The 20,560-nt window shown below is 36.6% G+C and overlaps 1 pseudogene; it reads left to right on the forward strand.

Annotated features, from left to right (window-relative positions):
• The first annotated feature begins 18,966 nt into the window (after positions 1-18,966).
• Positions 18,967-20,028, forward strand: LOC149373137 (uncharacterized; annotated as a pseudogene).
• The last annotated feature ends 532 nt before the right edge of the window (positions 20,029-20,560 follow it).

The following is a 20,560-nucleotide window of genomic DNA, read 5'->3' on the forward strand; positions in this document are numbered from 1 at the left end:
CATGTGAATCGATACCGCTGTTGGGAAAAAAGAAAGATGTTAAAAAAACTTGCTAATCACAATGAAGTGACTTTCCATTGTATTGTAAAAGTAAAAGTGCCCTGGACGGAAAGGGGGATTACCTTACAGGCGGCCGCGCGTATCTTCTTACGTAAACAATAAGTCGTATGAGTACAGGCACCTCGTGTACACACATTATCCGTATTATTACTTCACTTGTTTTTCTAAACTTCCTTCCACCCAAGACATGTATATTATTCCAGTCTCCTATCAATTTATGTTCTTACGCTCACATTCAACAACTCACCGAAGAAACCCATCACCTTGCATACGTGTGTAAATATCTAAATTTACTCCACCCATTCGTATGGTGGAATTTATAAATTGCCTCACATTAACGGCGTGTGCCTTTGAATCACCCGTGCGAGTCTTCATTTAAAATTTAAAATCCGTTCCTAAATCAGTACCATTCATACGAAAATCAAGGCACGTATAATATACATTTCTATTAAAAACAAAAAAAGAAATAAATAAAGATGTTATCTCCAGGTTCCTCGGAAAAGTTGCATCCACCGCGTAATTTTTCCTCCTATCCTCAAAGCATCGCTATATTCTAACAGAGAGGCGTCGTCTCGGCTCACGCGCGGCTCGTAAGTACCGTTAGAGCATACGCATCATACGCCCATTCGCACCCATGGTGCTCGATAACCGGCCGAGCGCGCACGGAATACCATTATGAGCCATGAGGTGGAGCTCGGACGCTTTTTCCTGTGCACCCAAGTCTCCGCGGCGATTAAAATCACTCGCTGCCCTTCTTTGATTTTACGAGCTTTGACGAAGGGTTTTTCGTTTTGGTGACTGACTTTTTTAACATTTTTTACTCATGAAATCTTGCTGCTTCGAAAAATTAGCACGTGTTTATCAAATAAATTGACGCACGTCGCGATGATTCACTGTTTTTTGTTTATTTGTTTGTTTTATTGGTGAACGGAAAAGTTGCGGTGACGCTTTTTTCGTGGCTGCACAAATTCGAGGAATACGTTCCGCGTGTGAATCACTCCATGATCATATTCAGTATACATTATTAATTTATCCATATGTAGAGAACGAGAGATACGTGTCTCCCAGTGGCGCGCGTATATTAATGACAGTAATTGGTTTGGAGCAGTGATTAAAAAGTTGAGCGATGATGGGTAGCAACTTGATTTTTAAATATACACGTTATTTGTACCCCAAAAAGTAGATTAATCTGATGCATATCTGAGTACTGCATGTTGAAGACAATTTTTTACAAATTACTGCAGTTCTTGGTAGTTTTAGTTTTCCTCATTAAATAAAAATACTATGTCACCTTTGTGATGTCACTATGCTTCGCATTGGGAATAATCTGACCTATTCTTGACGTAGTAATTTTTCTACAATACACAGAGTAATTTTGTAAACTAATATTGCAACAAATCGACGATGTTGGTGTAGTAAATGTCTTAAGCGTGTTGTGCTCTTGAAAAATATTTTTTATAAGTCATGAAGATAAGTGAGGTGTGGAAAAAATGTATGGGTCTCCTCATCAACGCACAATGAAATATTAAAGTTGCCTTTTGTATTGCTTACTTTATCAACTATCTAGAGATGAACAAAAAGAAACCACCACAAAAGACAATACTGTGGACGTAATTAATTTACGAAGTTTGTGGAAAACTTACCACATGGTGTAGAAAACATACTAGCACTATACGCTCATCAAAAGTCAGATTATTTCCAATGAGTGTATAGTAAAACAAAAATAATTACAAATACGTAGATGCAAAATTTGATGGATGGATGTTCATAGTACGACCATCACCGAAAACATGAGCTGCTTACGTTTTTTGACGCTCCGTGTGCGAAGGTTACAACTAAAACTGCCTTTCTGTACATCAGAGTACGAAGTTGTTATTTCGTACACTACTCCATACACGTGGTGCAAGGATCTACAGAAATCCACACTAGTAAAAAATCGTTGTGTGTTTGCCGCACAATTAGGGGTGAATCGTACCTTCGAACGATCTTTTACGACCACAATTTTAACGTATAATAAAAGAAAAAGTCACCGAAACTCGATCACGGCGTACCTTTAACTCAATGTGGGTAGAAAAAGCAGCCTCGGCAATAGGATTTAACGAGCAACTTCGCCCTTTTCATTTGCAACCAAAACCCCGCAATAAAATTCGCCTATATGCAAATACACCCATGTATATTATATACCCGCAGTGTGAAAAATTTCCTCGATGTGTACCGCGCCAGATCACTTGAGTGAAAATGCCAGACTGCAGAACTGGACAAGAAGACAAGGCGCGTATAACTCGTGCTTCATTGCGTCGTAAATTGCGTCCCTTGAAAATTAATAACGCTCGCTCGCCAGCCAACAACGGTTTACACCCATACTCTATGTACACGTATAGCGTTTGCCTCGCTCGCCAATATCGGACGGAGAAATAAATAATGGAAAAAAAAAAAAAATGTACAAAACACAGAGAGAGCCAGTGCTCGTCCCACTTCCTGATCAGCCGCGATACGAGCGATTGTTTGCGCTAGATATAGGCTCCCCATTGAAACGACAACTCGCTGCGTAACATTCGCGCTTACAAGTGTCGCGGGAGTCAATTTTTTACGAGGCGAAAATTAGCGAGCAAATGTCACTTTGAGAGCTCGCATGTGTACATCAGACTTTGGGCCTTGAAAGAGCGTCTCGTGGGCATGTACTTTTGCCTATTGTCCGCGAGTTTGGTGCTTTGTATCGCATTAGTATGCGTACAGCGCGCGGAGTAGATGTATGAAGAACTGCCGGGAGCCGTGTGGCTGGAGCACGTCGGTATATATAGAGACGCGAGAACGTGAGTGACTTTTTGTTATTCTGGTCAGGTATTAGGCACACGCGTGTATGTTGAGTTGGTGCGGATGCGGATGGGCATATATATATATAAGTCGTGCTCGCGAGGAGAGGGCGTGACACTCGGATTTGGCTGATTGACCTGAATTATGTTCGATGAATTTTCAAAGACCATCTGGGCGGGCTTGGTTTTGATGGTTTATTAAGGTATGGGGATGATGAGATTGAAGAGGTGTTGAGAAAAATTACGGTTTTTCGTTTGATGTCACCCTTCGATGTATGTCAACAAATATGTTATACGATAATTCATTCGCCTACCGAATAAAGTTGCACGGTATTCTGTCGAAGGGTTTTTGTTACAAGCTCTTTTTTACTAACAAACACTTTGAGTGAAAAACAGTGGAAATCTAATCGAGTGAATTAATTGTTTCGATACATTTTTTACCAATACTAATAATATTTGGAGCAATTACTTGTCTGATAGTGTAGAACCAAGGCGGAAAATTAAAGTGACTTTAATTTGAACGATACAAGCAATGTCGTTTACTTTTCAAAGTATAACTCCATCAATATGTGATGAGTAAAAAAAATCATGCTCAAACATAATTGAGAATTTACGGGCACATCCAACACAACATGTATTACTACAGGAGTGAAACATTAAATAAGATACACGACTCCAGATTTTTATCAAGATCATACATCATCTCATCAATCTGAATTTCGTTGTCACGAGTCAAAAAACTTTTGTTTCTCATGAGGCCTTACGTATGTTAAAATATGAAATTTTTTATTTTTGTTCGATTCTTCTCCTACATAACTTTATGAGATGAACCTCCTTAACGATAACGTAATATTTCCAACAGATCTTAAATTTCAGCCGACAAAAATCATAACTATGATTTTCATTTTCTTTTACATTTAATTGAACTTATTCACTTTCGAACTGTAACAATCAATCGTATAATTCACTAAGGATAGATACGAATCTAATCTGACTTTATCAAGTCAGGAATTAGGATACATAATAAGGTTATTGACTCACAAAAGGCTTGGTGTGTCCGACCTGAATATTACCAACGTCTGAATCATCGCCACCATCATCGGTAACTGTACAAAAGAATCGGGTCATACTGTCGATGGAATTTGAATTTTCGGACTACTTGAGGTGCATGATGTTATCCGTGTACTTTGAGTATCTTCTTTAGGTCAATCATAATCAGTCATGAGAAAAATACAAATCATTATTTTTATTAGTGGGCGTTGCTGTTGTTCATGGACAAATAACAGGCACTTTTTATCATTTACTTTCACTTATCGTTGCATGGTTTTACTTACTATTCTAATCTGTTTTATCAATAACAAAATAAAATATTTTCTGCCTTTAAATTGAGTTTATTCTCGGATTTTCTATCAGACATTCAGATTTTTAAAAAAAAAATAATATTTTGTGTATATCTTAGAGTAATCTACACTTTTGTTTGAAAACAAACATTATAGTTATAGTAATTACTATTAGCAATATCAAATATTTCACCAAGTTTCATGTACCCGGAACTCGAAGATGTCAAATATTAACTCACGTTGAAGTCAATATAGATACTCGTAACCATCGGAGAAATTACATGTACATGTATTGTACCTATGTCATTTCAGCACCCCTCAGTCATTTCCAACCTGTACAATTTACAGTTAGTTATCTATTTTATAAAAAAATCCTTGATAGGTTTTTAAAATTAATACGGAAATATACCCAACAACACAACTTACATTACAAAACTTACATTTGGAAAAACTTAAGCATTATTATTAACAAATATCTTTTAAAGTGTGAGCTTTCCTTATATGTTGATGTATGAAGCGTAGAAATATTTCACGCATTTTCATTGCTTTTTAAAATAATAGTAACAAAATGAAGATATTAGGCTTTACTATCTCAATGGAGATAGACCAAATTTTTGTGTCATTTTGACACGTTCATCCACTAGTTAAACGACAGCAGAGTATGTAGCCAATCATCGGAGTGTAAGAGAGAGAAAGCATGTCCTGCTTTACGGGCCCTCTCTTTCTTTGTTAGTCTTGCAGTCGAAGCATTGCATGCTCCCTCCAGCAAAATTTCTATGAGAAAACAACTTTTGGCACAAAATCCCTAAAGGTGCAAAATTTTACACATTTTCATAAATTACATCCGTACGTAGACCTAAAAATGTCATTTGGTAAATAATTGAGATTTATTATTTCCGTAACAAACAAACAAACACGCCCTCCTACTCTAATTAATATTCAACCACAACCTTGTATAATTAACAAAAATTACCGGTGACATCAGTTCGTTTCGCTCTACGAGTTGTTTTAGTTCTTGCGGAACGCAAAAATGAAATGCATACTTGCCGAAGCTTATCTTGTAAAACGTAATTATAAACATATGCAGTGAATACTGCCTCCAGTCTTGGCATTTCCTCCTTCATATTTTCTCAAGACAAACCGTAAAGGTACTCCACGTGTTTGTACTGAAACGTATGCAGCTTCTGTGATTAGGAAAAAAAAAATGGAAAAAAACCATGGAGCATAAATTAACGTGTCCAAGATGGCGTACCTACTGAGAGTCATGACTGGTAATTTTGCAATTTTACTTGCGTGCTTTTTTTCCGCTCAGTGCTTTTAACTGGAATCGAATCTTCTGCTCAGTTTATAAGTAAGGATACGTTTGTTTTTCAAACCAAAAGCTCCTGTTTATAATTTTAGAAAGTTATTAATTTTTCTTTTTCCATGTGACCATAAAATTTTCAACAATCCAACATCAAATTAATGCACATACAATTACTGCTTCCGATGATTAAAATAAAAAATAATTTTTCGAACTTCGAATTTTTGTGTATAAATCATCACAAACGAAAATTAGCTAATAACGCAACGCGCAGAGAACTCACATTACGCAACGCAAGCACGAATGATGTATTACACACACACATGAATGTGCATAAACGCGCAAAATTCGCGGCGAGACTCTCCGCGGAGGATAGTCAAAAGGCACACAACCAAGTGAGTATATATAATAAGGTATTCTGTCAACGCGCGCATACGTAAACACATCACTCGGGCGTACCTATATATGAACGGGAGGGAAAAAAGAGCCGCGTTGTACAATCCAAAGGCAGGAGGCGCCTGCACGTCAGCTGGCCCGTCTAGCTCCTCCGCATCACGGCGGATGATAAGCAGTGCAAATTTGCCAACCCCCTTCGGAGGGGAGGCGGAGACAAACGCTGAACAAACAGCGCGCGAGCACACGGGAAATCGGCTTATCTGGCTGCACGGGGCGAAAATAAAAATCGGCCACCTCGGGTCGTTTACCTCCCGTCCTGGGAGACGTATAAATGCGGGCCCCGGGCATGTCGGCGCGGGAGTGCGACCCAAACGCCAGCCATGAAACTTTCGAGGGCTTATCTCGCGGTCGGGGTGCTCTTGGGGATCGTCTGCGTCCTGGAGGCCAACGTTGCCCACAGGCGCCACAAGCACCAAGCCAACAACGAGGTTCACGACATGCAGGGGGAGACGGACAGGGAACACAAGCTGCTGATCGAGTGCCAGCACGAGGACTACAGGACGTACATCAAGTGCCTGAAACGCGAGAAGAGACAGCACACCGATGGGCTAGGTAGGACGTTGGGTTGCTTTTATGCTTTTTTCAAAGTTTGCAAAGTTGACTCGCGAGTATCGTCGAATCGGATCACTCGGTGTGAAAAAGACGTCTTGATGATTGTTCAGGAGGAGGCCTGAAGCGCAACTGTCTGAACGAGTGTTTCGAGACGAACTGTACGACGAGCGCCTGCATCCAGGACTGTTACAAGCGCTGTCGGACGAGGCTTACCTATCGGGAAGTCGTGGAGACGATCTACGACTGCAACGGCGAGGAGTGCAAGACGGGCGGAAGCGGCGCTGTGGTGCCCAACATCACCACGAACATCCACATCCACAACATCCTGCCGAACGTGACCAACTGTACGGACAAAGCGTCGACGACCTTCCAGGGACCGACGTCCAGAGGGGGAGGAGGAGGAGAAAGAGAAGGAGGCACTGGGGGTACCACTACTGTTGAAGGGCATGGTCCAATCGCTGGACTGCCCGGTGGGCAGAACTACAGTATACCCAGGATTGACATTCATAACGAGATCAATAACCACTATGGATCGCGGGACCAGGACTGCCCGTGTCGTGAGTGCTTTGCATGCTTTTGTTGCAGCTTTTGTGTGAGTTTTTCATTATCGGTGATGTTTTTGTTTTTCAAAATCCGAAGATGTTAATGATCTGGATTTCAAGTTGCTTCGTTGTTTAGGACTTGTAAGGTCCGGGTCATGAATTTCGATATATCATTTTGCTATACGGTCCTGAACTTTAACACTTTGTGACGAACAGTTGAAACACATAAATGTGTATCGAAAGAATTTTTGGCGCTTTTACCTTGATCACATGCAAATATCTATTTGTCTTTCACCAGATTTAAATGATCGACAGCTGAAGTGACATCCTAGATATCAAAGAAGATATTCGTGATCAAATGGTTTTGTTCATAAATTATTCAGTTTTAAATAACAAAATTCGTAAGGATACATATCGAAATGTGCAGTTTAGAAGTAGCACTCGAATTTTATTTTATCAACTGAAGACACATTATCGTACATGGTTGCAACATAATGAGGAGGGTAGGATGCTCTTACGGATTAAGATTTTATGGGATAACTGGTTAGCAGTGTATGAAAAAGAACACTAATATGAAAGTATACAAGTGCATGAAATCAAATGAAAGGTAAAAGAATAAACTAAAACACCATCAAGTAGCTTAAACACTTTAATTAGCGAGACTCAAATTTAGAGGTTCGTAAGTACGCGCGTGAATTGATTGGTTTTTAAGCTTCACTTCAGGTTTTCTGTATATCTGGTTTAAACATTATAGGTATCGTTTTAAGAGGTCAAAGTACAAGCGCTAGAAATTAATTTGAATTTCGATTGTTGGCTACAAGTTTAGAATAAAAATGCTAAGTATTCTGGATCATCCCATGTTTTGATGTAAGGGACATATGTTTCAAAAGTTTTGCACAAATCTATCACTTGGACTTAATAAGTGTTCTTGGTTCATAATTATGTTCTTTTGATCTTGTCTTACCACACAGCTAATACTGGATGCAATTGCAACAGCAACAATAATTACCCGTACAATCCATGGCAAGCCATGCCTCAAATAACCATTGGTTTTGGTGCTGGACCAGTTGGAGGCTGCATGTACCCGTGGCCGTGTTTCCCAAAATATCCACAACCGGTATGTAGTTTTCGCGAATGAACTATCCTCGTGTGATCCTGATGATAATTTGACGTGATTTTGATTCAACATATGATAAACCAGCAACCATCGGTCGACTGTTCCATGTGCTTCCTCTATCAATACAGATGCGACCCTTCCTGTTTTCCAGGACACAATAATACGCAGAGCACCACTACTCAGAAACGTAAGTGCGACTGTGTATCGACAAGGGAATAGTGGGGCTAATTTGCATCAGACTTTTGAGTTCACCAGTTTAACACCTACTCAAAAGTGAAAAAGTGAATGAATGAAAAGTATCAAATATTAATCTGGCTTGCCTCGCAACATCTCCCAATTTTCACAATTATAATTTCACGGTACTTTTCTGGCAATTTTTTGATCTTGTACTTTGGTTTTATCGAAATAACTATATTTATTTAAAAATTTACCGTTAGAAAGCTTTGATTTTTTAGGGGCCCTTATTGCGCCCTACCCTAGCTACGGTACTAATCGTCCAAGACACTTTAAGGGGGACAAAAAAAGGATATTTTTCACTTTTTTCAATTGTTTATTTTAAGTTTTTTCAATCACATATTAAGTTTAAAATGGCTTTTAAAACAATATTCATTAAAATTAAACATAATTTTTATTTAAACGATGTTTGGTGTTAAACTTTACGTTGAATCATTGGTAGTGTACAGTTAATTTTATTATTATGTAAAAGTCATTACAAACAACAATTAAATGTAATTGATAATTTTTTTTCTTTCTTTTTTTGAGGCATCTCTGTGGGTTTTTTTTCTCCACATGTTCCATTATCACTGTGATAGCTTCTGGCTCTTTAGTGGTAATAACGTGCCGTCGCAGTCAGTTATAAAAACGGTACAAAAATTAAATACTCAATAAAACAAACATGAGAAGTGCCGTAACGGAGTCCAATTAAGTACCCAAACGTCAAATAAATAACAAGACAAGATAAGACAAGATAATTTTTGTACTTTTCAAGTATCAATTACATTTTGATTAAATTACATTGTTCATTAAAATAATAATTAATTAGAAATTTAGTATTAACTAATAATTTGGAATGGCAATGTTAAGTATTTTAGAACCCTCGTGAACGGAATCAAAAATCGGGCTTTTCCAAATTACCAAATGTATTAAAATTTATTATATACGAATTTTCAAGGTTTTAACCAAACGGTGATCTAAAAGTATGTTATATTGAAAAAAGCATTTTTCAAAAAATTCATTTATTTATTGATGGGATAAATTCAAATCAAGAACAATTTGGTTAGAACTATTTTTTGCTGTGCTAATTTTTTTTTTTACGGCAAAGACGGTAAAATTCTCGAGAAAATTCTTTTAAGAAGTTAAAAAATAGACAAACTATAAATAAAAAAAAAAGATTATATTAAGTATGCGAAATAGCTCCACTTTCTCCTATTTATGAAATTCATTTTTTCATTTTATTTTTTCACAATTTTTCAAGGAATCGATTTCTTTTGCAGCTCCGCCATATTCATACCCAGCGAGGAGACAACGCAAGGAAACCGAATAAAATTGTATTATTTTACTGATGTGAATAGTTTGCATTTTGTGTTTCATCCTATGTGATGTTCATAATTTTTTTTGTAAAATACAACAAGAAATTTTAATATGCTTTGATAACATTTACTTTTTTTTTTTGCTTGACTTTTAAGGTAAAGTACCCAGTAGTTGGACAGAAAACAAAAATAGCACAAGTAGTTGGACAGTCCAATATAATTAACATTTTCGAATAGAAGACGTTTTCAAACAAGAAAAAAAAATTTATTCATAATCCATCAATGCATAATAATGCCTGATGAAAAAATTTATCTTTATAACTCTTTCGTTTTTAAGTAAAAAATATTTGTTTTAAATGCGAAACATACCTTACAAAATGTTACCAAGAATAGCTTCCATTTGATAACATAAGATTTTTCCTATACCTGGTACTTGGACCGTAAAAAACACTTAAAATTATTGATTATTACTGAATATAACATGTTAATGTTACTGTTGAAAACTAAAATAAAGTTGAATTATGACCAGAAACTATACCATATAGTGAAAAAGATTATAATCATTGAGTAGTTGAGAGATGTAAGAAAGCATTTTAAAATTAGGTCTACCCTAACCTCCTTTCCGTTTAAGTTGGTCCTGGACACTGGTGTCCCGATACTGGGTCTTGATGATTTTTCTTTGATATTAATTTTTTCTTTGTTTATTCACCTCGTCGTGTTCGGACGAAAATAATCCCACTTCGTTACGTTCGGACAAAAATGATCCTAACTTGTCGCGTTTGGACGAAAACAATCTCACCTCGTCGTGTTCGGACGAAAATAATCCCAACTCGTTGCGTTCAGACGAAAAAAATCTCACCTCGTCGTGTTCAGACGAAAAAAATCTTTATCGTTGTGTTCGGACGAAAATAATCCCAACTCGTCGCGTTTGGACGAAAACAATCCCAACTCGTGGCGTTCGGACGAAAACAATCCCAACTCGTGGCGTTCGGACGAAAATAATCCCACTTCGTTAGGTTCGGACGAAAATGATCCCACCTCGTTGCGTTCGGACGAAAAAAATCTCACCTCGTTGTGTTCGGACGAAAATAATCCCAACTCGTCGCGTTCAGATAAAAAAAATCTCACCTCGTCGTGTTCAGACGAAAAAAATCTTACCTCGTCGTGTTCGGACGAAAATAATCCCAACTCGTTGCGTTCAGACAAAAAAAATCTCACCTCGTCGTGTTCAGACGAAAAAAATCTCACCTCGTCGCGTTTGGACGAAAAAAATCTCACCTCGTCGTGTTCGGACGAAAATAATCCCACTTCGTTACGTTCGGACAAAAATGATCCTAACTTGTCGCGTTTGGACGAAAACAATCTCACCTCGTCGTGTTCGGACGAAAAAAATTCCAACTCGTTGCGTTCGGACGAAAACAATCCCAACTCGTGGCGTTCGGACGAAAAAAATCTCACCTCGTCGTGTTCGGACGAAAATAATCCCAACTCGTCGCGTTTGGACGAAAACAATCCCAACTCGTGGCGTTCGGACGAAAAAAATTCCAACTCGTTGCGTTCGGACGAAAACAATCCCAACTGGTGGCGTTCGGACGAAAAAAATCTCACCTCGTCGTGTTCGGACGAAAATAATCCCAACTCGTCGCGTTTGGACGAAAACAATCCCAACTCGTGGCGTTCGGACGAAAAAAATCCCACTTCGTTAGGTTCGGACGAAAATGATCCCACCTCGTTGCGTTCGGACGAAAAAAATCTCACCTCGTTGTGTTCGGACGAAAATAATCCCACTTCGTTACGTTCGGACAAAAATGATCCTAACTTGTCGTGTTCAGACGAAAAAAATCTTACCTCGTCGTGTTCGGACGAAAATAATCCCAACTCGTTGCGTTCAGACAAAAAAAATCTCACCTCGTCGTGTTCAGACGAAAAAAATCTCACCTCGTCGCGTTTGGACGAAAAAAATCTCACCTCGTCGTGTTCGGACGAAAATAATCCCACTTCGTTACGTTCGGACAAAAATGATCCTAACTTGTCGCGTTTGGACGAAAACAATCCCAACTCGTGGCGTTCGGACGAAAAAAATTCCAACTCGTTGCGTTCGGACGAAAACAATCCCAACTGGTGGCGTTCGGACGAAAAAAATCTCACCTCGTCGTGTTCGGACGAAAATAATCCCAACTCGTCGCGTTTGGACGAAAACAATCCCAACTCGTGGCGTTCGGACGAAAAAAATTCCAGCTCGTTGCGTTCGGACGAAAACAATCCCAACTCGTGGCGTTCGGACGAAAAAAATCTCACCTCGTCGTGTTCGGACGAAAATAATCCCACTTCGTTACGTTCGGACGAAAATGATCCCACTTCGTTACGTTCGGACGAAAACAATCCCAACTCGTGGAGTTGGACGAAAACAATTCAGGGTGCAAAGTGCAATTTTGCACCTGCGGGCGTTAAATGATTAAAAGGTCGCAAAATGTAGCCCCGACGGTGCAAAGCGGTAGTTGCATTTTGTGCCTATGGTAAGGAAATAAAGAACAATTATTTAAAGTCAAGAACAAGTATTAAAAGTCTCAGGGAACTGTGAATTTTGCAAGCATTTCAAATCACAATAGTTGTTTTCGTTAGATAAGTGCCATTGTTTCCGGGGTTATTTTGTGTAATGTAGTCATGAAATGATGTCGAATTCTACTTTTTCTACCGATGGCACACCAGCCTCTCAAAAATGCCCGAGATAGGAAAATTTTTTTTTTTTAGTATTAACAAAAATAAGACACAGCATAACTGTAATCTTTTTGTTGATAAAAAAATTTTTGGCCAACATTTCGCTGCTCCAGACAGCCTTTTAAGGACTTATATTATACGGCAATAGCAGGTGCCTCTGGCACAACAAAGTTCGTAATCTTTAGAACTATGATTGCAAATAATAGAGAAGTCTTTTTCATTTTTCTTATGAGCACCGTCAAATAATCATTGATTGTTATATTCTATATTCAAACAAGCTTTTTTGAAGAAAGTTCGTTTAAAAATTTTTTCATCCATAATAACGATTTCACCCCTATTGTGCCTTATTTCTATTAATAAACTTAACCCGAGAGTGAGCATCAATTGAAGATGGGTTGCTTTTTGTAGTAAAACAAATTTTTTTAGTGATGAAATTCAATTTCCTACATGTTTTTAAATGACAGCAATGAATTTATAGACTGTTATTCATTATTAAAAAAAATTTGTGGTAGAAAAATATTGAAAAAATTCACTCGGTTTCTCGATACGCTAAATAGTTATTGGCAAAAGTTTTACTATTTTCTCTGCATTTTAAGAAAATCATTGAATCTCTATGATAAGCTACTTTAATATTTAGTGATAAGAATACCGTCAATGTTATTTTTACAGGTAACATTAAATACAAAATACTATACTCTATTTTATATTGTATCATGATAGACATATATATATATTGTTTAACTGGATAAAAAAATAATTGAATTCTAATTCAATGTTTTTACCTTGCTTGAGGCACTGAATTAAGCATAAAATATTTTTTTTAAATAATGGTAACAATACAGTTAACAACTTTATAGTAAATTATGCAACTGGCTTTAATCGACACAGACACTCGGGCTCCCAGCATGCCACCTTTTTTATTATTTAAGAACTACTAGGCACGTTTGAGTCTTACATCTGCTATTAATTTTATTTAAAAGTTGTAACAAAACATACATATAAACTTTTACACTGATCAACTAATTATATCTAACAACCTCACCCAAAAACAAAACGTAGAGTTCGAATAATACAAGATATTGTCAATGTTTGATGATAATTGAACTTTAGATCTACAAACATTTTTTATCCATATTAGTTTTTGGTCAATGTAGAGCGGGCATTGTCATATAACATAGTCAAGATTATTACACTCTCCTCATTCATTGCATAAAGTCTCATCTGCAATGTTGACCCTGAAATAAAAGGCTGCTAGGTGGTAGTGGCCGGCTGTACATCTTTTTATTGAGAATATTGTATTTCGATTAAATCTTGTGTTATGGAGCGTACTGCCCTTATACTAATACCCCTATCTGCTTAAAATTGGAGAAAGAAAGCACCATCAACTGATACCTCGTTAAGGTATTTGACTTATATAGTTAACTTAGCCATAACAACATTTAGTATTAATGTCACTTTTTTCGGCACGAAAAAATTCCATAAGTTATTGTATACGACCCTATAGGGTGCCCCCAAATTTTTAGAATTTTTTAACTGTCGCCTGGGCTTAGATATTTACTGAAAAATGCAACAAAGAGTACAAAGTGGCTTGTGTGTATGCAATCACTAGAACTTGATACTCTGGGATCTCTGTGAAAAAGTTATTTGGATTAAGAGATGAAGAGATTGCGAGGTAAGTAATTTTTTACATAGCCATACACGTGTGATACGATATTCATGTACATGCACAGGTATACAAGGTCTTAGGCATTGAAATGCTGTAGGAGACAAACGTATGAATATTAGAAAAAAGAAAAAACCGATTTTTGAAATTTTGCTCCATAAGGCTGCACACTTTATAATACATTAATTATTGAATAATATCTTCATAATGAATGCAAATTAAAGGAAATAATATTAAAACTTTCTTCAACAAGTATATTATTATAAAAGAAATTAAAAAAAAAAAATTAAGTAACATATTGAAGTGCATAAATCTTTAACGTAAAATAAACAAAAGTTTTCAAAATATAACTATTTCATTCATTACATCATCCACCCAATGTGTTGGACAGAAGTAGTAAGATTTACAAATATATTTCAAGTTGTATTTGGTGTTATTTTGCATTGTAATTATACCGATAAGACCTACTTACACGACATTTTCCACGAATATGATTCAACGACGCTGCCACAGTTTAAAAGCTAGAAAACCCACTCCACCTATTATTGCAACTGATTCGGGTCGACGAACAGCGTCCTCATACCTCGCATTTGAAGCCATCATTGCACATTCTTATCTCGACACAATAGCCCGTACTAACTCTTCCAGCCGGAGAAACACGTTAACCCCGGCCGTCGACCTCTGCAACGCCTACGCGCACTTACCATGCTTATTTATTGTGTACACCAATCCCTCGTGAGCCCAACTCCATTACACTGCAGGAGCGCAACTCGGGTCGCCCTGACTCTAGGGGCAGCGCTTGATCATTACGACTTTTACCCACAGTGCCAATATATACCTATTGTACTTACGTTATAAAATCTCTCTCGCGCTGACCATCACCTGCCCCAACAGTGCCAACCATGCACACCTGACAGTCCGAAGGTGTACCTCTCCGCAGGGGAGCGAGTGGTCTCGAATGCTGTTCCGGAAAATGCTGAACCAAGCCTCCATAATTTATCGACAAACTGTAAAAAAGTCTTGCTCTTGAACTGTGGATTGTAGACTGTGAGGATAGAGAAGGACGTTTTTTTATTAATTTTTTTGTGGTAGTGGTACGTTTTTGTATACATACGTTTTTTACGCGATCGTAAATATAACGTGGCGTTTAGTGCTTGCTATTGTTCTCTCTCTTGCCCTCTACCTCTTTCTCTTTGCTCTCTTCCTTTTCAGATTCGTTCACTTCCTCCTTCTTCTCAACTCTTTTATCTGAAGTGTTTATACCTTCAGAAGCATCTTCAAAAACATAAAAACACTTACTGTTACTGCTGGAAATCGCAAAAGGTTGTTCTGGACTCATAATGATGTCTGTGCACATAAGTAAATCTGCTACAACAGTGAGTTCTTTTACTTTGCTGGCTTTACCAACTCCTACCTTGCCATAGTGACCTTTTCCCATCACGTGTATCATTCTGTTTTCATCTAATGCAAGTGTACGATGGTCAGAAATGAGATGCACAGCAATTTTTTTTATTGAACGTGGGTGAAATTTTTGGATGAAACGCCATCTCACAGTGGTCAAGGCCTAAAAACAAGTGAAAAAAAGTCCTAACTGCCCTTGTTCTCTACAACCGCAGCTGAGAAAAACGTTAATGTTACCAAATGATTCAGCTACGCTGATAATTTAATAAATTTTTTAGTTTTATTTACCCATTTACATAGATCATGCTACTTACAAGAGTGTTGAAAAATCTGATAGTGATGAGTATCTAAATTCCCAATTAAATTTCTATACAATATTTAAGAAGGCTTATCCCCACATGAGCTTAATATAGTAATACAATATACGGCGCACCTGCAGAAATTTTACTTCGATATTGTAGTTTCACATTGAAATTTATATGGGTAATTCCGCCGTAACTGTCTCAGATTCAGTTTAAAATTTTTGGTTTTTCGAGTTGAACTTTATAAATATTTTATGGCTGATTATTGCTTATCAGTACATAAAAAACAAAATTGTCTACGATGAATTCGCTACAAACTATTAGTGTCAAAACTTTTACAGCTTTTATGATTTTAGGTGGGGGTCGGAACTGACCTATTTGTAAAAAATATCTATAATTCGTTTTTTAACTGTAAAAGTCTCGAAAGGAACTTGTATGGATACAATTTATCATGTTAATACTAATAAAATAACTTTTGAATGGTTTATTAGCTTTTTTACAATGAAAACTCAATATTTCAAAGTTTCAAATTAAAATATAAAGACTGTAACTACATACACAACATTTTGTTTATACTACCACGAATATAAGTTTTTTCTTTACAATAACTTATAAAAAAATTGTTTTTTATCATTGATTCTAGTAATATTTAATATTTGATATTAATATAATTAGTATTTAAACACTTAAACACATTATTTTTCATCAACTATTAATTTTTTCCTATACTAAATTATAGTTAATTGACTTGAAAGTACAGTTTGCTAAGATATTTGGTAAAAAAGACTTATTTACTCAACAAATATAGTCAGCTTCGATTTTAGTGGCTTTGGGTACTCTGCTACTCAAAACTTAATTACAATTGATTATCAATTTCAGGGGGTCGAAACTGACAGGGTTGGAACTGACATTTCGAGCTTTAAAGCTCTGGGATTATCCGCGAACGAGACATACTGACTTTTTCGCTTGTACAGTATCTGTCATCGCCAAATAGTATAAGAAAGTACAGTTTATGTACCTGTTCAAGTAAACCTAGTGGCTGCTTTAGGGGAGGGTCGGAACTGGCCAAAGTATTTCTACACACGAAAAACGAGAAATGAATCCCTCGCCAGTCCCGGCGATTTTAATTTTCAGCGATATTGTCCAGTCCAATTTTTTAGTGCCAGTATGTAATTCGAAAAATGAGCATGAGGGGGCGTTGCAGAACTAAATTAAGTATTTTTCAAAGCTATTTATATATGCTGATCCAAATATTCATGTAAATCGAGGGACAAAAATAATGCATTATACGTTCTTACTTACTTGCTAAAAGCATGGGTAATTTCAGTATAAATATAATCTATGATACCTACAATTTATAATGTAGGTGCAAAGAGTCCGGAAAAAAGCTTTATTTTGGTATGCAAGAGTCTTTTTTTTTGAAAAGTTGAGTTTTGGACAGGGGTTGGAACTGACATTTTGAGGTGATTTTTGCAATTTTCTTCGTGAAAGGGACAAGAAATCGGTTACATCTGTAAGTAATCGAGAAATCATAACATTCAACATGTCTTGGCACTGCAAGCATAATTAATTTTAGCTTCAAAACGTCGTACGAGCTCTGGACACAATTTGAGCCTGTTACAGATCAATCTCGCTAAAATTGAAACAAGAGAGAGCTTTAAAAGGTTTTAAGTACTGATTTTTATTAATTAACAGCGTTTCACATTTGACTTTCAAAGGAAGAATGACCCAGAATCGCCTGAGGATCTATTTAAATAAAGCAAGAGTTGTCATAGCAACTATTAACAATAACTTTCGAACTAACAGACAAATTGTGGCCTCCGTCGAGGGAAAGAGTAGCGCCCACGGATGATCCCTGTGACCACCGTGGTGTGGCCTAGCACACTTACTCTCCTTTACGTTCAATGTGCTTAATTTGATAGTTAGCTTACTTAAATAAAGTAAAGAATACAAATAGATCGACAATAACAATGATTTGATGAAAAACAAGATAAAAATAACGAGAACAGAGCCACTTATGGCGGAATCACCCACATCTAAATTAAGGCCTTTAAGGACTTCCAAGCTGAAGCCTCGAACAAATCTAACGTATTTTTTCTTGTATTACCATAAGAAGTAGGGAGAGATAGAGAGCGCGTAGACAAGAAGTACCTGACGCATACAATTACGTACATCTATAGACATATTGGCATTGGATATTTACAGTCAGTTGAACACACTGCTGCTACGCTAATTACCTATCTGAGGGCAATCTCCATTTTCCTTACTTTTAAGGAACTAGAAAAAAGTACATTAATTTTGTTTTAACCTCAAAATTTTAAGTGAGACAAAACAAAAGTGAATACCAAACCGATAGGAGATTTTCTGCTTGTCATGCTAATATTTCCTTCATTCGCAATCCCTTCATTCAAATAAGCAACGTTTCTAAATTTCTCCTGGCTACAGCATATTTCATGCAACAACCTTTGAAAGAAGTTTCGAGAACTAATAATGTTGAAATTTCGTTAATAATAAACATAAATTTATTTGGGAAATGGTTTCATTTTCTTAGGATATAAATTACAGTTAAACAATTACGGATGATTTAAGTATGCTACATTAATAATAACTTTTCAAATTTGGATAATTAAATACATTTATTATAAAAGGTTGTTGAAAAAAAGTACTGTTGCAAAATTTTACTCTTTCAAATAATCTATCAAGAGTAAATTTGGAATTTAAAGAAACAAACGAAAAACCACGTAAGCATAGTAAGTGAATAGAACTGCCTGATTTTTTCTTCTTACAGGTCATCGTAAGTGAAAGATGCAGCTATTAAATTAAGTACACACAAACGTTAGGGTATTATACAGATCGTTTAAATATAAGGTTTACATTCGCAGCACTAGTCAAAAGTAGTAATTACTCAGTTGGATTTCTTTCATGAACAAATACTGAAAAGATTAGTACAACGAGTAGTATAGAGTCAAATACGATAAAGAAAACTTGATTATTTCTAGATTTTTATTTTACAGCTTTATAAGACTAAGTTATGATATTAAGTGTCTGATGGGGTATTCGTTTAAAACGAAATCGTCTGTCGACGAAAACCAGTCAGTTTCTTCATGCGTTAAGTGACGGAGTCACTGGTAAATACTGGGTGCGTTCCGAAAGTCAAGTTTGTCGTGTAAATGGCAACGCTGTTGTCACAGATCGTCATGTCAGGTAAAGTGACCACTGGAGCTGAGGTCCGAAATGTCAAAACAAACTGCGCTTTTTTCCAAACCCGTTGCTTTCTATGAACAACTTTAATGTCGTGAAGTGGTGCTCGTGGGTTAGGTGCTCTTAACTGTCACTTTTCAATTACTTTGTAATCTAAGGAAGCCTTACTGAATTTGGTCAATCTTATGAAATGTTGTAGTTACTCTCCAAATACAAATAATAATGAATCAAGTGAAAATTGAGCTTTTAAGAACGCTAATATTTGATTCGTCAAGCAGCTCAAGTGATTCTGATGATGAAATTTTCAATGATGAAGAAGTTCGACAGAAATATGTGAACAGAGAGTACCTGATAGAAGAAGAGTACGAGTTGCAAATTTTATTAAAACTGTTATAAATTACTACAGTGCTAAAGAGTTTAAAGAAAATAATCGGTTAAGTGAATACCATAACTACTCATTCAATATGATACTCTCATTTAGTTATTTGATAACAAGTGAGAGAATTTTGCAAGCAATATTAAAATACTTTCAATTACAGGATGAGTAGAACAACCTTCGAATACTTATTGATGTTGCTCAGACCATATTCAGAAGGAGAGGGAGTCGGTAGGACACCTGTAAGTCCAGATAAACAGCTATTTATACCTTTGTACTACTTGGGAACTCCTGAGTCTTCCAGGTAGCACAATGAATCCTTAAGTAATTAATTATTCCTATTTTGACATCTACTTCCTAAGTGTAATGAAATAGAGTTTTTGTAGGTCAGTTACAAATAAATTTGATGTAGGCAAAGCAACAGCATGGCGAGCAGTGATACGAGTAATTAAAGGTCTTTGTCTCTTTCGCAATTTTTTCATTCGCTGGCCCAGCGAAGAGGAAGCTTTGGAGTTTTTCAATAATGTTGGATTTATAAATTTCCACGCGTAATAGGTTCAGTAGATGGAGCCCAAATAACAATCTCCGCTCCTAAAAAAGATTCACAAAGTTCAATCGAAAAGGAGTGCATGTGATTCAACTCCAAGTAAACTGATAGATACTTGTAATAGTTGTGTTATTAACAGTTAAAAATTGCACGCAATACTGATGCTGGTTTTATCAGTGACAAATTTATGAATTATGGACGTAGTTCTGTATAATCCACAATTTAGATTGCTCATTAATTTTTTTGAATTGTAGGTAATATGTAACAAAAAATTACATTTACTGCATTGCTATACTGGCCTACCCGGATCAGTTCATGACATGCGGGTTTTCAAATATTCAGGCGTGCAGGATATGTGTAACGAAAATCACTTTTTCCAAGATAGTCATTTATTAGGTAATTCTGCTTACACTCTCCATAATTGTGTAATGGTACCTTATCCTGATGATGGACATATGTGTGATGGATAAATAATGTTTAATAATAAATTATCAGCAGCAAGAATCATGGTGAAAAGATGCATTGGTCTGTTAAAAATTCGATGGAGATGTTTACTTGACAAATTATGCTCGAGAAGAACAGATTTAGTGCGATACATCATACTAAGTTGTTGTGTACTGCACAACATTTGTTTGTTGAA

This window comes from Copidosoma floridanum, unplaced genomic scaffold, assembly GCF_036245765.1.
Source record: "Copidosoma floridanum isolate Cflo_tuat_1 unplaced genomic scaffold, Cflo_Japanese_pri ptg000040l, whole genome shotgun sequence".
NCBI lineage: Eukaryota > Metazoa > Arthropoda > Insecta > Hymenoptera > Encyrtidae > Copidosoma > Copidosoma floridanum.